Raw genomic sequence first — 6,485 nt, 5'->3', positions numbered from 1 at the left:
CAGATTCCCTCAGCGCAGCAGCCGGGTGCTTAGTCCATTTGAAAATAGACTACCTAATGACCGAAGTTGGCAGGAAAGCGTATAAGTGTAGACATTCAAACAAACCGACAACCGGGTGAAGTTCTCAAACACATATAATGACATTAAAAATGCGGCACTAATCACTGACGACGATTCTCAATGTTAACAAATAGGAAGAACGAACGAAGAAACAAATGAGTGGTCGAGTGAGTGCACGAACGAACGAGCGGGCGAACGAACGTCTTTCTTACCGAACGCGCCACAAACCTTAAGCAGGGCATGCTTTTCTTACCTGCAACGTGCTCATTAGGAAGCAGGTCCCACACATTTGCTAGTCAAAGAGCCTTGCTTGCCGCTTCGTGTGCTATACCCACATTATTGAGCACCCGCGATGTCTTCTAATGGGAAGCTATTTTCTGGCTCAAGGGCTCCGCGGGTCAACGGCGGGCCTTAACGGAGCAAGCGCTCTTTTTAGTGAGCCTTAGTAATTGCCTTATATAAAGTTTTTTGCTCTTCCTCCTTACCTCCGGCTCAAGCCAGTTTTATGTACCTGGTCGTCTACGTTCAACGAGCAGAGCCTCGATGCATCCCTTCTCCGCTTCAAGATGAAGAGCGAATAGGGTTGACCAAGCTGAAGGCCCGGATATTGGGGGCGAGAGAGAGAGAGTACACTTTATTACAATATCGTGGAGAACAGTTGTGCGAACACTTACGCAGTCGCCATCCGTCCGAAGCGCATCACTTGCGTAGGGAGAGGGATAACGTGGCATCCTCCTCACAGGTTTGGCTTTCGGCGCTCAATAATAACACCACGCGGGAGCCCTCCTGGCCATTTCTGTAAGCGCTCTCTAAACTAGGAAAGTTTCTTACTGTCAAAATAATAACCTTGGACAAACAGAAAGTGCTGAACAGTTTACAGGCCCTATCTATTTACCGAATACGTACAGTAAACGCACATTGTGCGCCGTCGACGCGATGAAGTCCCTCAAGGTAGCTTCTTGCGTAAAAGGTAGGCAATCGCTGAGAGCAGACTATGTGAAATACTTCCTTAAATTGTGCTCTCCGTATAAGCAAATGGAGCACAACAGAATAAAGCCTCAATGCAGCGATCGCACGGGTTCGCAGCGACTGACTGCGCGTATCCGTGCATGTCCGCGCACAGTGTTTCACTTTCGCTGCGAGCGCGTTTTCGCACGGTGCCGTGAGCTTTAGGCCGCGGCATATGAACATTTGACAGTACGCAAGCAACACAATTGTTTCTTGTGTACTGGTGTACACAGGTACACAACAATTGTGTACTTGTGTGCACAAGTACACAATTGTTGTTAAAAATTGTTGTTCAAAATTAATTGCGTTATAACTAGAGACTTCGACGCTACACGGCAGCTCGTGATGTGCCACCGCGACAGTTCAATCTCTATTTCTTCTGCATACTTGGAGAATTTAATATCGGTATTGCTTAAGTTGCGTCGCACTATTCGTTTATCGGTCCTCTCAGCGAGGAATTTCCCGCTGCTTCTTTTTCTTAATCCAGTACATTGATTGTTCGGTGATAACACAAACATGAGCGCATGCCATGCATTTTTTATGTGCTTCTTACCGTTCCCTTTCGATTCTGGTGAACTTGCCAGTACCTAGCATCAACAAGTTCATAGATCAAATCTTCATGACATTAACCGGGCAGCGCACGCGTGGGCGAACTTCTCAGTGCACGCTTTCTGCTAATCACCCAACATCGCAGCCCCAACGCCGTAGCAGAAATCTTCCTCGCAGAAGTGCTCGCCGTAAACCCGAATTGCAGCCCATGGCTGCTTGCCGGTCCTAAGTTTCGCAATCCAAGCTACATGCAGCTTCATGGCCTGCGGGTACGTGTGAAAGCTGACACCGGACCCCGTTGCGTACGCGTCCGGCACTGCAGTACCGAGCTACAGCCTATACCATGTCGGACGGCTCCAAAAGCAGCCACTAGATATATTACAGTGTTTATGGACGAAGCTCCTTAGGGTGTGGGTCTGTCCCTCCTGTAGTATGTAGTAGTAGTCGTCGTCGTCGTAGTAGATAGCCACGTCTACTTCTATGAAAAAAAAAATCCGAAAGTTGAGTCCGTAGCGCGGAATCGAACCAGGGACCCGAGGGCTTCCGAACGCGTGGCGCTAACCACTACGCCACGAAGCGCACATGGACACACGCACCACGATGACAATAAATACCCAACATTAACGAAAGACTGCGCGTTTCTAACGCGTTTGTGCTAGCGCGTTACGGCCCGTGTAAGAAGCTGGTGTAACACGCTGTGGCCTCTCCGCCTTACCCCCGTATTCATAAACTCTCCTCGACTTGAACTTGACTTGCCACCGCCTTGGGCAGCGCGTTCGAAACGCGTTGAAGGCGTTGGCAAGTCAAGTTCAAGTCGAGGAGCGTTTATGAATACGGGGGTTATACTCTCTCAGCAGTCATGTGATGGCGTCGGCAAACGCGGTGCACGTTCCGGCATGTGTAAACGGCTGCGTAGGACGCTGTGGCCTCTCCCCCTTACTAGAGAGTACTGCACGTTTCTAACGCGTTTGTGCTAGCGTCCCCTTAAGCGGGAGATGGTGCAATTATAACGAAGGACGCTGTTATAAAGTAGGAATGACGTCACATATGGCGCGTGTCATTGGTGAAGCCAATCGTTCGATTTAGTGCGGCGAGACTGGGCGAATTACACGGAAGATTCACGGTTTACCGATGATTCCCTCCGGAGCTTCGCCCACTCATAATCATTCACCCCGTGGATATGCGGTGTTTTTTTTAAGTGCTGTCAAGCAGACACCAGAAGCGGGAAAACGTCACCCCTTAATCAGAACCAAAGCGCAGGTGGGACTAAACTTTAGTTTGCAGCTCGCTTCAGCGCTTCCGAAGCAAACGACGCGACCGCTGTGTCCACGTGATTCCTCATACCACGTCACGCCGACAGTGGCGCCAGCTTTCCCAGTTGTTACGGTGGCTACAGTGGTGGAGCTTGCCCCCAATAGTACGGCGTAAAGCGTAAAGTGGACGCGTTCCACGCGCGGGGCATTTAAACTAGGTCAACGAAAATTAGATCACCGAAAATCACCGTGCTGCGGCGGGCCACGTTTAACGCGCTCAAGAATGCAAAGGGCAAAATTAGCGTAGCCAGCATAATATATCCGACTTCGACGGCTGCTCCATCGAACGCTGTAAACGCCGGGTATATGGAACGTGGCTCTAACGTCCCGTTAGAGGACGCGACGCAGAAAGAATGCACGGGCCACATTGGCCGAATAATCGGCGATTGTCCTCTGTGGATTCTTTCTGTATCATGTCATCAAAGACACCGTTATAACGAGGTTCCATCAAGCCAGCAACCAACTAGCCCATCTATACTTGCGGACAACATTGTGTGGCATTGAAGGGAAAGCTACGGGCGCGTGGATGCTCCACATGTGTTAACGCGCCAAGTAGCCTGGCAGGTTTGACAGTGCTTTTGGTTACTCGGAAGAGACGCTGAATCGACGCAGCTTCCACATGCGATGATTTCGCGCTTACCCAGACGCGGAAAGGAAAAGACGCAAAATAAGTAGACTTTTAGGCTCTGTGGTGTGCTCTGTCTTGTTTAACTGTTGCTAATAAAGTGTTTGTTTTCATTTCCCTAGCCTAAACGAACGTGGAATAATACGCGGGCACTTTTCAGAAGTGCTCTCACTTGTGCTCTTGTGCGCTTCGAAATCTAAAATAGTATGTAACGACACCCACTAGTATTTGCCGCTTACGCACGCCGGCGCGTGTGAAAAGTCTGCGAGGGCGGCCCGAATTGCTTTTGCAATTTGCGATACAGGCCAGGTAGACGGCCACTTGAAGCTATGACAGTACGTGACTTGGGCACCTAGATGTAGTGTTAGAGCGAACGGTCGAAGAAAAATCTGAGAAAGACATCAAAATTAGAAAGACATCACCGCTTTTTCACTCATTTATTTCAGGAAAGACCGGCATATCGGGTTTGCTGGTCATTAGTTTCGTTCATTCGGATTTATGACAACATTAAATTTTATGGGCAACTGCCGGGGAATGTAAATTTCTTCGTTAGATCGGCGACTTCGTAAAATCGGGTTTCGTTAGGTCGAGTTTTACCTGTACTCTAAATCGCTGTCAAATGGTTTCTTCGAACAGTGGAACCTATCCAGTCGCCCATCTACAATGACCCATGTCCGCGTGAAAGACATTTGTCGAAAAGCGGAATGGCTGAACACATTACCACATACTCAGTGACTCAAGCTGTCCAGATCGTTGGTTTCAAACCCTGTTACTTCCGAATAGCAGCCCGATGCGCGACCCATTCCACCGCTGGCTACCCAGTGACCCAGGATGGAAAAGGGTTGGATAGAAACATAGATACAAAAATACATAGATAGATGACCCCGAGAATGTTCATGAAGTACGCAAAAAAAGGCTAAAGAATTAAAAACATACCCAAGCAAATATGCGTCACAGGATGGTACAAGTGTGTGCTGCTAAAAACAGAAAGAAAGCCTGGCAACGAATCAGCACATCGTAATTGAATGTCAAGATGCGATCCAAGCAACAAGCGTAGGGAATGTCCAGCTCCCAGAAGCATTGGAGTTCAAAGAAGATGGATGGATTGATTGGTCAGCAGCCAAAATAAGTAGGAGAGGTTTAGCGTGTTGATGGCGATAAAAGCAGCAAAACGACTGACCAAAGTCGTTGCAAACGTAGGCAATAATGCAATATAGTGATAGAAGTTTTAAAAACGAATGCTAAGACCAAGTGTACACATAGAGAATGCTCAATGATAACGAGGTTGCAATACATATTAAATCAAGCAGGCTAGGTGACTTATTAGTTATTAGATCGTAGTTTGGCAGCAGTGTGTGCGGTTTCTACAACTCTCATCAAAGTCATTTTTTGTACAGGTTCACACTTTCCTCAGCGCGATCCATCGGCTTTTGCGTGGGTGAAAACTGCGCAAGGAAGGCAGTTACCTGACGAGGACAGGCGCCGTTTGCGTCGGCCATCTCTGCACTGCTGTCCCCCAGGATCAGCTGGTGTACGTCGACGCCCCCGCGGCTGCGCTGTGACCCACCAAGCAACTGGACGCAGCCTATATATACAGACTGCCCTGCGTGTTTCCTTCAGTTTGGCAGCAGTGCGTGCGGTTTCTACAACTCTCATCAAAGTGATTTTTTGTACAGGTAATATTCGCATTGCTTGTTGAAGTCCTACTATTGCTACTGCATGCACTGCTGCCAAGCAGAAGTGAGATTGTTTCCCGTAAATCTTTTGTCATGGCAAGTGGGAGGGATCTGGGTAAAGCATTCGAGGATTTCAAACGTGAAATCCGTGCTGAACTTCGCTCCTTCAAACAGAGTGTGTAACATTGCAGTGAGAGCTGTGACAGTGTCAATGCGCTCACCTTAGAAATGAAGACTCTACGTGAAGAGCTTGTCGCAACGCGGAACAGAAACGAAAAACTCGCTGCTGAAAGTAAACAACTACAGATGAAAATTGAAGAATTGGAGCAGTACTCACGGGCGAACAACCTTGACATTAAAGGTGTGCCTGATGAGGGAGAGCCTTTTGACACTGTCCAAAAGATTTGTGTAGCGGTGGGTGAGCCGTTGGCACGTGATGACGTTGACATTTGCCACAGAGTTGGTACAAATACGACTGGTGTAAAGAACATTGTGGTACGTTTTGTGCGGCGGGAGAAGCGAAATGCTGTGCTAGCTAAGTCGAAGAAGGCAGGTCTATCTACGACGGCAATTGGCTTTAGTACAACTGGTCCTATATATGTGAACGAACACCTTACTAGGCAGGGCAAGCAGCTACTGGGAGCCGCAAATGCAAAAAAAAACGAGAAGTAGGATGGAGGTTCGTTTGGACGCATGGCGGAAAAATTTTCTCAAGGAAATCAGAATCATCATACGTGTTAAAGATTGCCTGCCGAGAAGATCTGGATAAAATGAAACGTTAAAGTTGGCGTTGATATACGCTTTTGTTTTTAGTGTATAACCCAACAGAGTTATGGCTGCCATGGCAGAATGTAAATACTACGACATTCCAAACTTCAACACTGAAAATGAGGTGTCGTCTAATTACTTCAGAGCATTCCATTTAAACGCTTGTAGCATTAAAAATAAAATGAACAACCTATGCATGTTTTCTACAGCTTATCGGTAAATTTTGATGTCATATTGTTCACAGAGTCCTGGCTTTCTGCAATCGATAACCCACCAAGAATACCAGGATATAATTATCACGGCATTACGCGATCCGCTAACCGTGGTGGAGGTATAGCTCTGTACATCAAAAATTCTATTGCTTGTGATGTTGTAGATGAACTAACCTGTATTACAGCCAATGTAGAGTGTCTAGTAGTAAGACTTACGACCGTTGTTATTGCAGCTGTGTATAGGCCACCATTAGGACTTAAGTCAGAATTCTTT

The sequence above is a fragment of the Dermacentor silvarum genome, chromosome 9 (assembly GCF_013339745.2).
Source record: "Dermacentor silvarum isolate Dsil-2018 chromosome 9, BIME_Dsil_1.4, whole genome shotgun sequence".
Taxonomy (NCBI): Eukaryota; Metazoa; Arthropoda; class Arachnida; order Ixodida; family Ixodidae; genus Dermacentor; species Dermacentor silvarum.
The sequence above is the reverse complement of the archived record's forward strand: the minus strand, read 5'-3'. Positions refer to the sequence as shown.